This window comes from Molothrus ater, chromosome 2 (genome assembly GCF_012460135.2).
Source record: "Molothrus ater isolate BHLD 08-10-18 breed brown headed cowbird chromosome 2, BPBGC_Mater_1.1, whole genome shotgun sequence".
Lineage (NCBI taxonomy): Eukaryota > Metazoa > Chordata > Aves > Passeriformes > Icteridae > Molothrus > Molothrus ater.
The window spans coordinates 11,455,021-11,471,672 of NC_050479.2; the positions used below are offsets into that span (position 1 = coordinate 11,455,021).

At 39.6% G+C, this 16,652-nt stretch overlaps 1 protein-coding gene across 1 annotated transcript in view; it reads left to right on the plus strand.

Annotated features, from left to right (window-relative positions):
- Nucleotides 1–240: 240 nt before the first annotated feature.
- Nucleotides 241–16,652, plus strand: part of TAB3 (TGF-beta activated kinase 1 (MAP3K7) binding protein 3) — a 44,104-nt gene continuing 27,692 nt past the window's right edge. Inside the window, exon 1 of the mRNA XM_036406991.2 lies at nt 241–498. The gene's annotated coding sequence lies outside the window, so the exon portion shown is untranslated. The remainder of the gene's footprint in view (nt 499–16,652) is intronic.

Here is a 16,652-nt window from a genome sequence, read left to right on the forward strand (position 1 = left end):
GGGAAGGGACAGGAGGCAGCTCCAGCGCGGAGCCCCCTCACGCCGCCCTGGCCCCGCCCCTCGGCCCCGGCCCCGCCCCCATCCCCGCCCCTTCCCGCCTCCCCCGCTCGTGGCCGCGCGCCTTCGCGCCCCCGCTCCCCTCTCCCCGCCGCCGCGGACTCCGCCAAGTCTCGCGAGAGCCGTGCGGTCCGGCGCGCGCGGGCCGCGCCATGTCGGACGCCGTTGGGCGCAGCCGGGGCCCCGCCCCGCCCGGCGGCCCCAGCGCCCCGCACTGAGCCCGGAAGCGCTTCCCGGCCGCGCTCTGCCCCGGGACCCGCTCCCTGCTCCAGCCGCCGCTCCCCGCGCCCGCCCGCCCGCCGGGCCACGCGCCTCTGCCTCTCCCCTTCCTCAGGAGGAGCGGGGGGGCCCCCGCAGCGCGGCCTGGGGCAGAGCCGGGGGGCGGGAATGCAGCCGCCGGAGCCGCAGCCGCAGCCGGAGCCGAGCCCCCAGCGCAGCACGGTGAGGGGGGGCGGTGGTGAGGGAGGGCTGTGGGGGGGAATTGGGGGGCGGGCAGGGCCGCCCCTCTGCCGGGGGCCAGGGAGGGAGGCTCGGGTGACACCCCCTGTTCACTTCCCCATCCCGCCGGGCTGTGGGTGTCCCCCCTCCCCGTGCGGGAGCGGGCTGCAGCCGTGCCGGGGGAGCAGACGGGCTGCCCCGGGGAGCAGGGGCTCTCCTGCCCTGCGTGGGCCCGGGTGTGGTGACGGGAGGCGGCTCGTGTTGATCCTGGCTCCTGTTTTGCTGCTGCACTCCCACGCACCGAGCAGGGAAAACTTTGGTCTTTGTTTTTGGAGCCCTTTGCGGAGCGAGGCGGGCGGAGTGCCCGGGGATCCCGTGCGGGTGTCCCCTGAGCAGGGGCTGTGCTGCCTGCTGGGCCACTGATGCTGCTCTTGCTGCGTAAAAATAAATTAATTAATGAAAAGCAAATGGATTCACAGGTAAACGCTGCCCCTTGGACGTGACTGCAGCGCGATGCTGCTGCTGCTGCTGCTGTGTCTTGGCTCTAGAAATAGAAGGCCCCCAAAGGTAGCAAGGCCTTCCTTGCTCTGTCCAGAGTCTTGGCTTCAGGTCGGGTTTGAGATTTTATCGGCTGCTTGTATTGGCTGTGAGGAAAATTAACTCGAGTTTCGTTTTAGGTGTTTTTTTAAATGTAAGTGGATATGGTGGATGGATGCAGCTCATATTTATACCGTTCAGTGTTAGTGTAGGACTGTGCAGTCGCTGTGCTTTTCCCCTTGTTCAAACATAACTTGTAACATGATATTGGCCCTTGTTTCCCTGGCTTTGGCAAGGAGAAAACAAGGATAGGAAAGACAATTGCTTAGGTGGTTTGGGAGTATCTCTACTTCAGGTTTTGGTAGAGGTTCCCTGTGTCCAAAAAAAATGGAATGGCTTAGATATGCCATACTTGGAAAGTAATGGAAAAACTTAAAGTAAGACACTGTGTTCAGGTAAACATGCATGAAACTGTTATGGAAGGTCTCAGTGCTAACAGGTTTGAAGACACTGTTCTTCAATTCTAAATAAATCTTGAGAGTGGTCAGGTCAACCTATCCAGCTGATGTGTCAATATGTGTTTGTTATTTTTAGTGCTGGTGTTTACTGTGAAAAAATTGAGTAGTATTTCTTTATGGGCTTATGTTCCCTAGCAGGTCCACCTGATCACTAATATTTCCAGAGGACTTAGTAGAACAGAAATTTACAGGTAAAGCTTGCATGGTTAAAGGACAGTCACTGTTCTGGTAACTTTAATTTTGTTTTCTAGCTCTGTGAAAAAAGCAATATTTCTTCTGCCCCTCCTTAAGTATACTTGCAGTTAACATATTTCATGTAAAAAGAAATGTTAAATTCATTTCCTCTTTGTAGAGAGAGAGGAACAGGATTCTTAAAAATAAAGTATTTCACAACATTTGTTAAAGCTTGCACTTTGTCCTGCCTTATGAATGGTGTCTGTTGACAGAAGCAATCTGAAGAGTGCCTTAACAACCTGTATTAATATATATATAGAAGTTTGTTTGTCCATAAAATTACCAGCTACCAAATTTTGCACACATTAGTAAAGAATAATAAAATTAGCATTTAAGCCTGCCTTTAATCTTGAATCTTTTGGTTTAAACACAGGTAGTCAGATGAGTATGATGTATTCTTATTATGAAATTATACTCTTATTATGAAATTATACTTTTATTATGTGTTTTTTTTCATCTTGTGTCATAACCTTTGCATATAATGATGTCAGGTAAATGTAATGAGGGAATTGTGAGATCTGTGTCCATTCTTGTTTCCTGAATCTCATTGAGGCTCCTTTTCCTTTCCATGACTTTTCATCTTGAGGAAGACTAGATAAGTTGAATAGGTATTGTGAAAACACATCTGACATTCAGCCAGCTTTGGAGATGTCTGTGCTAGTGTCTCTGTTGAGTTGCAGAGTAAAAGGAAATCCTAATGGGAAAATACTCCTTTGGAGTCATCCAGGAGAGTACATTGATGTGATTCTTTGGGTTATCTGGCAAACTCCTCTGTCCCCTCTCGAGAATTATGTAGGGCTTAAATGAAGGTTTTGGTTGCGCTGGTCTAGAGGCTTTCTCCTGATTTCAAACCTGTGGTGATTCATTTTGTTTGTATTTGTCAACAGCATAAGAATCCTTAAAGCATGATCTGCAGAAGTATTCTTGGTTAGGGCAAGAGTTGCATGGGTATGTACTGCAGTTCATTATAAATAGGAAACCTAAAGTATTTTATTTAATTCTTTTTCAAAGCACTTTGCCTTCAACTGGGATGATTTTCAAATCCCTATTTTCACAGCTTCAGTGTTTCAACAAAATCACCAACACAAGCAAAAGCCTTTGATTTACTTTTTTGACACCAAAGGTATTTTAGTGATGATCGAGCCATTGAGTAAATGATCAAATCTAGTAAATTTTGGGTAACATCAAGTCTGAGTGTGTGCTTAGTCATCCAACTCAACTGTGCTATGACACATTCTGCTCTGGGAGCATCTATGATGCTGCTGTTCCTCTGCTGTAGGTGCAGTGCCTGTGAGCTCAGACATAAACACAAGGAAAGTGTAACTGAAGGTGTTTGCAGTGAGTTATTTTTGTTATGTGGTATGGTTAGAAGGCAGGTGAAAAACAGTGTGAAACTGAGAGATTTCATACAGATCCTGAAACATTACCATCAGCACCTTTTGGGCTACTCTGGACTGCAAGATACATGGTAGAAATATCTGTGACTTGTGGTTCTTGCAGTATCTTTTCCTGTCCCTGTCTTTAACAGAAAAATAAAGCTGAACTGAAAAATGTTGGTGCTACCTAGTGCAGTAAACTGATATTAGGGATTTACTTTCAAATCTCTGGCAAAGTTTTCTCTTATTGTCACTTTTTTTTTTTTTCCAGGTTGGAACTCTTGGTTCTCTCTAGAGTACAAATTTTCTCTAGGCTTATTTCATATGGTCATAGTAGACTAAAATACTGTCCAAAAGTCAACATTGACTGTCTTGTTTTTGTGAGAGATTGAGAACTGCTTTGCAGAAGTTGCATGTGTGATGATGTCGTGGTGCCAGTTCTCACGTGTGAAACTCTCCCTGCGAATGGAAAGATGAGTTTTGAAATACTTGTTTAGACTCGTGCAAATGTTGAAGGTTTTGGTTGAAAGCACTGCTAGAATAGGTTCTTGTAGTCTGCCAAACCTTCAAGTGTCAAAGCTGTCCTTTGAAAGGCTTTCAAACTGGCCATGTGCTCATAATACTTAAACAAAGTGCTCTCTCCAGCTGCAGGCAAGTGGTGCTAGTGTAGGTGGTTCTGTGGTACTGAATGTCCATGCTGGGTGTCTCCTGTTCTGTGTGAGGAGGGTGGTTGGTCAGCAACTTCTGTGCTATATCTGTCAGTGTTTAAGTGGCACTGTGGTATTGGAATCCAGGAGACTCACGTGCACAACTTCCAGAAAAAACACCATTGGGGTGTTTTCATTGAGTTGAGAAGCTGAAATAGATGTCACAAAATTCAGTATGTAATATGGTGAGACAATGCCACAGTATTGCTGATATAGTTCAAGTTGTGCACTGAGTTCTTATTGTTTGGCATTTTTCTTGTTCTTTTCTTTTTGAAGATTATTTATACCAGATAGATCACAATGTCTGTCTCAGCTTAATGTCACTGTGGAAATAACATTTCAATATTCTTACACCCCATTGATTACTATGTTGAATGTTTCTCCCTTTTCAGGTACTGTTTTAAAATAGCCAGCATAGCACTAGAGATTAAAGATGAAAAATGCCATATCTGTTAAAGTTATATACAGTTTTGTGTTTTTAAGAAACATTTGTTCTTCAGTTTCTGGTGGGCTTTATTTTATTAAGGGTCTGAATTCAAAGTAGTGGTATTTTAAAAGCATTGAATTATCAGGTTTTGTCCTGATCTGGCTCTTCAGTAAGGAAAATTACTGCTCTTTTCAGAGAGTTGTTTAAAGCAGGGGGCTTTGTAAGCAAATAGCAAAGGGAGAGAAAGGAGGGAGGTCATTCTGCTGTGCTAGTGCTGAGCAGCCTCGCTGTCACAGCTCAAGTACAGATGTTCTCCTACCTGCATGTGGGCTTGCTGGTGGATCATTGAGAGTGTTTTCTGGAAAACACCCTTCAGCAGATTCTGTTCAGTCAGTCTTGTTCCACACTCAAAATGAAATACTTACTTTCAAATGAAATTGCATGTTTGCTAAAGTGTATGTTAGTTTGAAAAGTGGATCAATTTATGTGAAATCATGGTTGATCTAGGGGCAAATGGAGAGTTTTTAGAAAAAGAAATCCTTTACTATGAGTATTTGTTTTGGATGTTGTGGCAGGAAAAAAACTTGAGCATTTTAATAAACTGCACTCAGTATTGACTGTTTCTTACCAGATTTGGTAAAAAGAACCACAGCAGTGCTGGTATTTTAATCTTGCAGCTTTACACTTAAGCATTTTTCTATTCCTTGGTTATATTCTGAGGTGATTTGCCCCCAAGTCTCATCTGTTTGAGCAACTCTTCCTGGTTTACAGTGCCACTGCTGCATTAGCAATTGGCTGGCAAAAGGCTTTGCTTGTGCTAGGTATGTTATTTGTCATGTTGGTATAAATCCTCAGGTGTAATTCTGTGTCTTCAGCGAGGAGTTTGTATACTTTGGCTTGACTCAAGATGTGGGCATTTTTTCTTAGCACTTGAAAGGGTTACAGATTTGTTTTGTTCTTCTTGTTGGGCATTGGATCAATGATAGTTGATGAATAGGAGATGGTTGGGTTTTGTTGCCTTTTTTTTTTTTTACCTAGATGTTGTGCAAGTTATGAAAGAAATACAGAACTTGGCTTTCTTGTGGATGTTCTTAAGATCAGCTGGCAGAAATAGTAAGCCAGGTACTAGGCTGTTGCAGAGCATTGCATTAAAGTGTACCTGCTTTTTTTTCTTGGAATTCTTATGTTAATCTTGAAAGAATAGTAATTCTTGCTGTAATCCTGCTAATGCTGGATCAGAAATTACATGTCTAGGTAAGACGAAGTGTTAATTTGGTACAATTTCTCTGTTGCTTCATATTTGCTCAAAATACAAATTGGTTAAATTTCTACTAGCAAGCATTACATCAAATATCATCTTCTCACTGCTGATTTCAATGTGTTAAAAACTTTTAAGTTATTTGCTGGATATCCTGCTGAAAAGTCACTTTATGTTCTTTCCTGGTAAAAATCAAGTTTTAGCTGCTGGGCGATCTGGACATTTGCAAATGAGACTTCAGTAATTGCTGAGTAAGTGTTGTAGCTGAATTCAGAACACTTAGACAAAATTATATTTTAAACTTTTGTCGGTGCTTTTGTACATTACTGTGGATTTTTTTCAACTCATTAGTCAGTTTCAAATGGACAGCACAGGGGAAGAGGTATTTTAGTCCTTTATCTATGCTTTGTTTCCTGCTGTTTGGGCAGCATCATGAAAGTGTTATAGAAATTCGCATGCTGTTCTAAGTTCATGAGCATCAATGTTCAATACATGTGTTTCACAACAAATCTCATTGTTGGGCTGAATGCTTCATGCATTGTGAGTAAGAACTTTCTGAATAATTGCTCAGGAATATGTTTGCAGTTTTGTACTTTGTCCTGCTCTTACACTGAAGCTGTTGCTCTTCAATGTGTACTGGTTTCAGTAGCAAGTAGTGACTGAGCATTATCCCTGTTTACATCCAGCTTCCTTCTGTGTTGGTTTGAGTTCATTGGCACTTTCTGGAACAAACATTTTTTAATTATTGTTTTCTTAGAATATCCAGTTTAAAGGAAGAGAGGTCAGACAGGGAAGAGAGCGTTTGTACCACATCTATTGCAGCTGAATTAAGTTCATAAATGGCAGAATGTAGGTTCTCTTAAATGAAATCTGCCTCTTGACTTTTGAAGCCCAGCCTTTAGATGCTGTAAATGCTTCTTTTGCTTTAAAGAAAGTTCCAAGTCAAGTAAATGTTCTACCTGCCAATCCCTTTCAAGATTTGGGAGTTGAGGTAAATGAGGCTGAAGGTAGCCTTAGGCCTAAGAGAGACCTGAGTAAGATCAGCTATTTTGGTCTGTCTTTAGAAATCATGATCTACTGTATTAGAAAAAAAAAAAGGAGAGAGAGAGAGAGTCAAAAATGACTTAAGTGTTGAAATAAAGTTCCTTGATCTAGGAGTAAGAGGTCTGTAAGAGGGAAGTGGCTTCTGTAGAGGACAACTTGAAGTTTTCCAAAGAGAAGAAAGAATCCTCTCAGGAGCACTGTGCAGCAGGTCTTAATGGTCTTGGTTCCATCAGGTGAGTGAGACCTTTCTGTAGCAGTGTGGACACTGAGGCATCTTCAGTGATCTCTGTTGTTGTTACTCATGGAGGCACTAGAACCAACAACACAGACGTTTCTGGCACTGTGATAAACAGTACTTCTATTTCTGTAGGAACACTCAGTCACTTAAAAGCTGCTTTGCCTTAACTGAGATATTTTTTCTGTAAAATTGTAGCAAAAATTTATGACACTTCTCCTAAGAGCATATGTTACCCAAGATGTGATCAAGGCATGGAGGCTTGTGCTGCTTGGTTCTTATCTGTACCGTTTAGTTCTTGGGTTTTGGCTTCACAAATCCCAGTGCAGTTTGTTCTCATGTCCGTCTGTTACGGAGAGGTTGAAACACAGCAGTGGTGGACTGGTGTCTCCAGTCTGATGGAGGATTCCTGTCCTGGAAACACGGGAGATGGAAGAAGAGCTCCTTCTCTAACCTTTAAAGAAATCCATATCTTCTGAAAGAGGGATTCTGCTCACTCTCCTGGTAGTTGGATGAGGTGGAGAAAACTTCTTGTTGTCATTCCTGGGCTCAGTGAAGCCATGGTCCCTGTGGGTGTCAGTTCATGGACTTGATGGCTCAGAGAACTTGCTGAAGGGGGATTGGTCGTGGGGAGCTGACAGGAAAGGATCAAAAGAAATCTGACTCCCTTCTGTGAATTGAGTTTTAGAAAGATCCCCCAAAACCAAGCAGTCCTTATGTGCTTTCTCCCCTACCACTGAATCCTGTTAAAATCTATATCATTGATCATTGTTTTGTCCTGCTTCCTGTAAAGGAGTTTGAAGAATGAGATTCTAAAGTCTCTAAATGTCTTGTTTTTTGAAAGTTTTGAAAGGTAAGGTTTTTGTGAGCTCCAGAAGAAGAGGAAAAGAAAGAAATAGGTTTAAGTGTTAGAATTCCTATGATTCAGGTGAGAGGAAAGTAGTTATGACACTGACATTTTTGTATGCTTCTTCTTATGTTTTGATTTTGTGCTAGAACACAGATTCCAGAAGATGTGTCTTAGGTGAGGAGTTGTGTCCTTGTGACAGTAGCAAATTTCTGCTTTGGGGTTACTCTGAATAACTTGAGCATACTCCTTGGATTACTCTATCCACTTGACAATTCATGGAATATTTGAGTTTCAGCTTTGCCAGTAGCCTTACTTAGTCAGCCTTGGAGTAAGGATTATGGGTATTTTGAATTAGTTCCTAAGTTTTACTTTCTGAACTTTTTTGCAACTGTTGGTTGTAGTGCCATCAGTAAAAATGGTTGACTGCCACAGGCTTATGTAAGCTGCACTCATTTTTAAGCTAAACTGTTTATGGCACAAGCTTTTTAGTCTGTTCAGAAGATGAACACTCTACATACATAAGGGGAATGCATTTAGACTTGCTTAGGGCTTTCTTTTGTCTCCTTTCTGAGTTTGGTTTTGTTTTGGTTTTTTTCACTGTAGTTGCTTTTATGGAGGTTGAGGGTGGTGTTTGTTTTGTTTTCCCAGCAAGTGTATGGTGTACTCAGACTTGTAGGGCCAGTTATTTCTGTTTATAGTAGAATTTGTGAATTATGTAAGCATGTTACATAATCATAAATAATCTTAATTTTCAGTAAACTATAAGAAAAGTCAAGCAAGGAGAAAAACTTAATGCTTGGGGTTATTTGTTCAGTACTACTAATGATCCCATATTCTGTACTATGAGCATCTTAGTTGTTTGGTTTCCTGATAGCCTGTACAGTGTGGCAGAATGCCACTAGAAGACTATCCAGTAGACAAATACTCTACCAAAAAACTGGACTTTTTTTATATTCAGAAAGTATTTTGGTGATTATTTGAATAATGCTTTCTTAAATAGCAGTTTTAACAGCTGTATTGCATTTGTAGTAAGCAGTATTTAATTTGGGTTCCTTTAATGGTTAATGATTTTACTAGCTATGAAAAAAGACTGCTTAAACATGAAATGAGTTTGCTAAGGTGCAAACCTCAAGGTTGAATTGTAATAGGTTTTTATTGCACATATATTCAAGTACATCAAATTTGTGTTAGTTTTATTAAATACTCAAAGATGAGTAACTTCTGAATGTATTACTGTGATTGTAAGTCTTTCTGCAGAATAGCTTTTCAGGAGGGATCTGTGAGGATTGCAAACTTGTCTTTAGATGTGTGCTTCAATTTTTATATGATACTGGATCAAACTCATATCAGTTCTATGTATCTCAAAATTCTAACATTTTTCAATCACAATATTTGTATTTTGTATAGTTTGCTCTGGCTTTTGGATTATTTTCTCTGTTCTGTGCTTCATATTTACTAATCCCTGGATTCATAACTAATCTGGTTTGATGGCTTTGTTTTTCCTGTGGTCAAGGCTAAGAACTTTTCCCAGTTCTTCCAAATAAAAAAGAAAATGAAGATTCAGGAAGGTAGGTTTTCAGGAAGTTGAGAACAATCAACAGTACTCCAAGGTAGTTAGGTTAGGTTTCTGGCTTGCTTGAATATAGATCATCTGGATTTCAAGGAGATGCTGCTTTTTCTATCATTTAACATGGAAGATAAGACTTTTACAAATCTTACATGTTTTCAGTGTCTAAATCACTGGGTAAAGTGTGACCAACCAGAACTGTTGGTTGCATAGTTCCTTGCACCTATGAGGTTCCTGTAACAGGAAAACTGCTAAATGGAATCAAAGAGTTCAGCCTCAGACTGTGACTTGGGCTGCTTTCTTAATGAGAAAGTCTAATTTCCAATAAGTTTTTGTGCCTTACCCGAAGGAAGAGTCTGCTCTGAGGTCTTTGTGGTCAGATCTCATCCTGACACTTTGGTCTAACACTTCTTTCTCTCTCACCCTGGCTGCTGCTTCTGTCTCAGAGTTCTGTGTCTGTCTATGACACAAGATATTGGGGGGTTTTGGGGGGAGTCAGTTTGGGTGAGTATTTAGTGTTTGTAAATCAGAGTTTAGCTTTAGTGATGTCCATGTCACTATTTGGTCTCTAAATTTGTGGTGGTGTGTTGGGAGGAGCAAGCATTGAAAGGAAAGGAGAAGCAAATTCTTTCTTCAGATTTATTGTGTTTTTACTGGTTTAAAATTATTATGAAACAGCCAGATGAGACTTCCTTTGTGACAATTCCCTTGAGGAAGCACCCAGTGTGTGCTATTGGAGTGCATTTTATGATGATAAATACTTGCCTATACAAAGATTCCTCCCCCCACCACCACCCCAACTTATTTCCTGAAGTTAAAGGCTTTCTGTGCCTAATACTCCCTTGTTTAAACTTTTTAATGTTTTTTCAGAGCTCAACAGCAATATCAATACCTCCTCTCTTGTGCTGGGATTGCTGTTTCCTTGGTGTTTTGAGTTGTGACTCTGTATGCTGGACAAAAAAAAATTATGAATTTGGATGTTCAGTATTGCTTTTCCCTTGTAACTGTGTATTTCTGTGCCTCTGCATAGAAGGGAATTAGATTGCAGCCCCCATATTCCCAGTTAAAGTTTGTAAGAAGCTTGCTGTTTGAGGGTGGTATGTTTGTAATGTTTGGTGTGGTTTTTTTCCTTCTGTTAATTATTTTGCACTTTTGATGTTTTTTCTTCTTTTTTTTTTTTCTGGAAGTAGCATTCAATAGCATCTTAGTAGTTCTAATATTACAAAATTCACTGCTAAGTTATCTTTGTATTGACTTCCAGACCAGTCTAGGATATGTTTGTTACATAGTTTTCATTAGAGATACATTTGTCATATGCTATTAATTTAAAAACTGCTTTTAAAATGTAAAATACATTTGGCAGTTCTGTTTTATTTAGGTAAAAGCAGTTGTATGAAAAATTTTGTAAATTAGGAACACGTACTTTTGATTTCTAGTAATGAGATTTCCTTCAAATATTTGGTTCTTATTTGAAAAAAATAATTTGAATTTTAGAAGTTGGTTTTTTTTTGTAATAAATAATGCGGATTGAGAATTTTTAATAGAATTTTATCATTTTAATATGATTTTTTCATGATGTCACTGAAAAATTCTAAAAAATGAATAGTAAGTAGAAAGTCAATACTACTGCGTTTGAACCTGTAGTGGTTAATCATGCACCTCTTCGGGGTTTTTTATGTGTTTGTATTTATTCTGGACTGGATTCAGTTGAATTGAAGATGTATTACTACAGAAGGAATGTCTTTACTCTTACATGTACTTGGAAATGTGTTATTATAAAGGCACTTTCTCATTTGCTGTTTTGTCTGTGGACTGTGTGCAGTTCATGAATGTCTCAAATACATAGCAAGTTGCTCTTATCAATCTGAATGGTTGGGTGTGGAAATCTGACAAATAATCAAAGTAATAGAGATTATTGTGTACTTGAGGAAGTATGTACAGAGCTGAATGTGCATTGTCTTCTGCAAATGTTTAAATTTCAGTGAAATTTACTTTTAATCCATTTGAAAATTAGACAAAATAATAAGATACTTGAATTAAGGGTAACTCCATAGGCTAAACGGTGCAGACAGTAATGGAGAATTAGTGGGTGTTGAGGATCCAAAGTCTTGTGTATTCCCTGTCTGGAGCCTTTCTTGGAAGGTGGCTAAAACAGGGAATCTGTAAGGGTGGATGAGGTAGTATTATAATGTAAATCTGGTAACTGGAGGTTCTTTTGATTGTGGTTCTCAGGTAAATATTGTTTTTTAAAAAAAGATTTCATCATTTTTCAGCCAATAAAACCCTCAGCCTTTAAATAGTACTGAGTTTGGTTCACTATAATGGAAAACTGGTGGTATGCAATAGTTGTGAAAATAAGCACCAATTATTATTGTATTGTCTGGGATTTTTTAAAGCATGAATTACCTTTGCTTTTTTAAAGCTGATGCTGAATCAAAGAATATGCTTCTCTGAGGTACCTAATTACTTAATTTGCATATTTCTCCAGCAGTTAGAGGGAACAGAAAATCTGCATATGATTTATAGAGAGACTTAACAGGTCTGTTGTGGTATTGCTCAGCTCATCTGGCCATTCACATACTGAACATGTAGCTTTGCTTTCCATCCTGTGGGGGAGGAATGACTCAGAACAAAATCAAATAAGGCTTGTGCTTAAACAGCACTAAAAATGTCAAAGGTTTTCATCTCCTTACTTCTTCTGTCTCCTCTCAAAGCAGAGAGAACCCAAAGCTTACACTTGAGTCTGGGCTGTGTAAATGCTTAGAGCTGAGTTTGTTTGCAGTAATGTTGTGAGAATTCTGAAGGAGTCATTGGGCTGTTTGGTGAAGCAGAGGGTGTGACTACTTGTGCTGGGATTTTGGAATCAAGGCATCAGATTACAATGTTATTTTAATATAAGCTGGTTAGGGGGTTTTTTATTCAGAAATGTACAAATTTCTCACATTGTGCTCCTTTGTCCAGGGCTGGCATTTCGTGTCTCTTACTGGCCTCAGGGGAGTACTCTGGTGGCAGTTGTGCTTGGCTGGCCAGGGGGGACAGCAAGTTATTTTAAACTTTAGGTTTTTCTACTGTCTAACCTCCTGTTGGAGATAAGACTGCATTGTATTTGTGGGAAGATATGACCTTGAGTTTTTTCTTATTTTTCCCCTCTGTGTTTTCTGTACATGATTCTCCTGGAGTTAAAAACGAAAAAACTGGTTTGAAAAGGTTGAAATTTTTAGTTAGTAATTGAAGAGCTGGGTGTGTTCCACATTGTTGCTTTCTACAAACCATATGGACACTCCCACTTCTTTCCAGTAAAGAAGCTGGGAGATTGGTTAATGCCACATCTCTTCCTTTGCTGCAGTATCCAAGCAAAGGAAACGACTGTGACATATCAGGTGAAAGAAAGGTTTTTGTGTTCTTGTAGTGCATCTGCTCAAATTGTTGAGTGGGTGTCAGTTCCAATATTCTGTTCTGATGGAGGTGAAGAGCCCTGAGCACAGCACAAATACCAGAGCAAGCTCAGTGTAGTGTAGAGAATGTTTCAACAGTTCTTTAGCTATTGCTTTACTGAGGTACCCTCAAAACTCCATAAGTCCTTAGAGAAGAGCAAGGTCTATTAAAACAAAGAATGGCATGGATTTTGGAGGCTGCACCTACCCTGAGCTGCTGGACAGCATCTTTTTGGTTTTGAGTGAAATAATCCAAACCTCTTCAAAAGAATGAGTTAGTAACTATTTTAGGTTGAAGCTGCCTTTGAGCCCTAGTGTTTTTTTCTTCTTCTTCTAAAGCAGGATTATGAGGATAGCTTCCTAAAAGGGAAATGAAATCACTGCAGTTTATCCTACCAACCTTAATGGAGTACAGTAAGGCAGATCAGAGTGGAAATGATTTGGCCTTAGAGAGATGCTGATTGCTTAAAGTGTTTAACTTGCATGTGTAACTTATATTAGGAAGGATATTTGTCATGTAGAATAAAAATAAGGTATTGTAAAAATACCTTGAAATTATACCCTTGAAATTATGAATAGGGACTTTTGGGTGAAATGCTTTGAAGAGTCAAGTACTACTTATTCCTGAAGGTTCCAGGACATGGGCCTCATTCATTTTGTCTCATATTCAGATTTATACCTTTTTTTTCAGTATCTCTATCTGTGACATTTACTTGTAACTTCACCATCAGCCAGCTGTGCAGTGTCAGCTGTGGAAAGATTGCCTAGTAGTCAAGGGCCTCTTTGCCTCTACTTTGTATCCTACAAGGCTAATTCTATAAAGCCAAAGGGTTGTTCAACATGTTCTTGATGTAGGTTGCAGTCACAGGCTGTGTAAAAGAGCATCCACCTCCATCATCACAAAATGCTCAGCTGTATGTAAAAAGTTACACATGCTCCAGCCAGGAATTGTGTCAATCTCATCACTTGGATTTGAAATTTTTTGGCCTGGTGTAGACCAAGAAAAATAAACAAATGTTATGACAGATGACCTGAATACTGCCAACCTGCCTTTGCAGGCAGTGTCATTGAGTTGAGTAACTAAGGTCCAGACTGCAAACACAGCTTTGGTTAACCTACCAAAATCATGACTTAAAGCCTTTGAGAGAGAGCTAATGTGTGGGTTTTAGGAGGAGTTTGTGCTTCTGTGTAACTGTAGCCGACCTATGAGAGATTATAATTCATTCATCTTCCGATTTAATTTTAGAAAAATAAGGAAATTAGAATAAATGTTGGAAAAAAGTCTGTTCAATATTGTACCCAGAGTGCACAGAAGAGCATGAAAGTTATTTGACAGTATGAAGACTGCTGCATTATTAGAATAGAATATTCTAGCCATAAGTACTGATTGTTTTTTCAAATGTACAGTCTTTGGATACTGAGTTGGGAGCAGAAGAATTTACCAAGTAGCTATTAGATTTTTAATTTGGCAGAAGCAATGAATACAAGAAAAATAAATAATAAAAATATATTAACAAACGTATATACATACGTACACACACATGTGTATACATATAGTGAAAAGGTCTCACTGCCCATGGCAGTGGGTTTGGATTTAGGTAATCTTTAAAATCTCTTCTGACCCAACCCATTCTGTGACTCTACCAGAAATTAATTTTGGTCATGAAAAGGTTTAATGTAGGTGGCTGCAATTTTTCAGCTGTTATCTGTAGTTTCTCAGGTGTTAAACCCACCTGGTTTGGAGCTCTCTGTAGGAAGAGGATACTCTAAAGCTTTCATTAAGTAAAGATACTGGATACATTTCAAGGTCTGAAGCTGTACAAGAATTTTGGCAGGACTGCATTTTAGGATGAACAACTGTATTCATATTCTAGTCTTTCCATTATCTCTTTTGGCTTATTCCATTTCTGGCCAAGCTGATAGAACAAGTGAATCTGAAATATCAAGGCTTCCTTATAGAGATTTGCTGTTCAAGCAATTCCATAGACAGGACAGCTACAGCTTTATCTGAGTGTTGATTAAACACTACCTTACATACCAATGCTTCTTGTTGCAACAGATGTAACATATGGAATCTTATGGAAAGAGGGGAAACAGCTTTCCTTTCACCAGAGTTCTCTTTCTTCATTTTTTGTATCCCATTAATATTTTTAATAGGTAATGCTGAAGTTAGTGTAGAAAGAAAGCATTTCAAAATGTCTGCATCATGTAGTATCTAAGGCACATCTCCCCAGAAAGTCCATCTGGGGCTAAGATGAGATAAAATAATGTTAATAGAAGATGATTGTGGTCTGATGTTGCAGAAGCTGTCTGTTGTAGAAGCAACAATGTAATTTTAAGGTATTCTTCCCTCTCTGCCCCAAAAGCAAAAGAAAGAAAAAAAAGAAGAAGAAAAAGAAATACGTAAAAAGCATAATCTAGGGTGTAAATGACATCTCTGTATATACATATAGAGCTCATACACGTACATGTCTGTATGTATTTATGTTGTTGGCTGATTATTTTTTATTTTACAGCCCAAGGATATTGGGCACAGCAGTTTCTGACTATGGCACATGGTCGAGCACCTCTACATGTACAGGTGTGATCATGGATAACCTCAATGTGTCAATGTGTTATATTGCAGTAAACATAAGTAGCATTAATAGAACGTGGTGTGTAACCTCTTTATTATGTGACTGTCTTGCAACACTCCCATGAGCAGGTGTTCATGCAAAGACTTGTCAGAAGATACCACAGAATCAGCAAGGTCCATGTTAGTTTTCCTTATGTTAACAAGTTCTGGAATGATAGAAAAGACAGGCATGCTGTGTAACTTGTTCATTGTATTTTATAGCAATTATTCATGTCAAAGAAATTTACACAGTCAGGCCACCAAACTTTTAATTCTAAACTTTAGAAATGGAAGTTGATGTTTTCTGCTGTAGTGAGTATGGTTTGTATTTTTCTGTCCTGCTATTCTGTATTGACTCCCGTCCATTGTTTTTTTTCCTCTATCAGCTTTCTCCCTTTTTGTTCCTGTTTATATGTGCTTGTCTGCTTCCCCCCTCAGTTTCATGTGTGAAGAGTCATGTCCTCCATCAGTTTGTGTTTGCTGGGGATCCTGGCAGGTGGTTCTGTCATCCCCTCATTCCGCTTCTTTCCAATCTAGGGGTTTTCTTCAAGTTTCAGTGGCCAAGGTGAGGAGAGGCTGGTGGTCATCAGGCCAGACAGTGCTGAGTGTTTTGCTTCCCAGTACCATTTTCTCCTTTCTGAACTGGCCATGCTGGGTATAGAAATGTAGGGAATAAAGTGTGCAGGCAGTCTGCAATTGATGTTGCTTTTTGCAGAGTTGTCACTTATATGGGCTCTTAATAAACTTACACAGGTCACTTGACTTGAAATTAGTGGTAGTTACAGTCTCTCCTGTTTCTGCAGGAAAAGGAATACTTCTAATTTATGGTGTAAATATACTTTGTGATCATTTTCTCAATGATGCAGAAAAATGTAAATGTTTAAGACAAGGTGTGTTGTAGAAAGCTTTGATTCAGTGTATTGAATTTAGAGTATTTTCAAGATTTGTCATAGAAGAATTAATCAGAGACTTAACAGAGAAACTTGACTGATCTGTTTATTTTAAACTGTTGTTTGCAACACTACTATGGCAAACCATCACAAAAGTCTTACAGGTATTTCAGAAGCAGGAAACCTGATATTCAAACAGTTGATTTAGAACTTATGGCCTCTTCTTTCTGCCTTGGTAGTTGCTTAATTCTAATATTTCAAGTTTTAATTAAAATAGATGAAATTTTCTGTGGTAGCATAAGCAATTAGGTTTTATTTTTCAAATTGTATGTTCTTATAACTCATCTTATTACTGGATCGCAGCATGATTGACTAAGTGAATTCAGATTTTGTAGTTATTGCACCGCTTCAGCTCACCCTGAGAGGATGGCCATGCTTTTTTCATAAAATTGTTTTCCGAGCCACC